Below are 1,604 nucleotides of genomic sequence, written 5' to 3'. Positions count from 1 at the left end.
ATCGCATCCGGGCTCCTCCGTTGTTGCCACCAACCTCTTCCAACTCTATGGGGCCAACACTGTCCTTGCCTTGCGCATCTGGCTGTGCGAGATCGTGGGTCGCATCTCTCCTGGGAGCGATACAGTAGCACATAACGGAAGACGCGGCGCGAGGGGTTTTGGGTGTGCTCGTGGTTGGGGGCGTCGGACTGGTGATGGTGAAGTCATGGGACGGGGGAAGTTGAGGGTGAAATGTCGTGGTGCGCCTTGTTGCCGTGTACAGTACAGTATCTCATTCGACTGTACTGTACTCCCGAAATCATCATCTGAAAAATCACCCCAAATTTTGCTCCTGATAATCCGAAAAGTCGACAAAATATTCTCTTGCTTTTTCTCAAAAGATCACCAAACTTCGGGTCAGCATTGCTGGACAAATCGCCAAAAATGTTCCCGCAAAATTACCAAAAATTACCGAAATCCGCTGTCTGACCCGGCAGCACAATTACACCGATTGTTGGCGGACTTCTGATTTTTCCTAAGTCGTTTCAAGCTGGACCTGGTACAGTAGGTGTACAGTACCGTATACGGTATGCTGTACCCTCTGATCACCCTTGTCAGTCTGGGTGCATTTGACGCCTTCTACCGAGGCGAGTTCCAGTTATTCTAACTGTACCTCTTCCGCGACTACCGCGAGTCGGTCTTGGGGCTACTCTTGTGAGTTGTATTGGACGCGTGGGACTCACATTGCGGCCAAGATCAGCCGTCAATCGCCTCACCTATATTAGGTGGTAAGGGTTCCTTCCTTCGTCTGTAGTACCTGACGAGCATATTGCGCGGCAAATCGCGCGTCGGCTGCCAGGTGTCATCCCTCGGTAAGTACCCATACTACCGAACTCGGTGTATCAGCTCGCCGCTGCTGGTGAGTCCATGATCAACGATCTTCTCGACGTATTCCGGGGGGTAATACCCGTCTTGTCCGCTCGGTAGCGAATCTTCGAGATCGTCGATGACGGTTGACTCTGGACTAGCGAACCTAACCTTGCGGTTGTTCCCCGACTTGTATCGACTGCGTTGCGGCGTAGAGGTTTCGGCTTGTGTAGCCGTAATAATCCCCGATTGGGGTGTCCCTTGCTCACGCAAACGAGGACTTCGCCTAAAATGGCGTAGAGTCTCCTCCCCCCGGTCAAGATCGAACGGAGTATCAGAGTGAGACTGCACCGATTTACTTGGGTCGGTGCTACCCTGCCGCGATTCATGCCGAGTTTGCGACCGTGTTACCGGCCTGCGAGCTCCCTGTTCGAGGTCCGTATCGTTGTGTTTAGCGTCGGAATCATCAAATATTTGATGACGGTCTTGCGCGGTCGGGCTGCCTTCGTCTTCTTGGTAGCTGTACGCGCTGCTATTGGGAGTTGACTCCTGTCCTTCCGGGACACAAGGGTGTTCCGCGGTTGGAGTAAGGGGTCTCCTTACCCAAATACGCGAATTGCTTCGCGGGTTTTCGTCGGTGGCCGACGTAGTTAGTTCAGCTAAACCGCGAGCGGCCGCTGTGTTAGTAGCGCTTATCCGCGAGGATTGCGCCTTAATAAACTGGAGACTACCCGAGTTTATCACCACTTTCGGAGCGA

This window comes from Chondrus crispus, genomic scaffold (assembly GCF_000350225.1).
Source record: "Chondrus crispus Stackhouse genomic scaffold, scaffold_6, whole genome shotgun sequence".
Taxonomy (NCBI): Eukaryota; Rhodophyta; class Florideophyceae; order Gigartinales; family Gigartinaceae; genus Chondrus; species Chondrus crispus.
The sequence above is the reverse complement of the archived record's forward strand: the minus strand, read 5'-3'. Positions refer to the sequence as shown.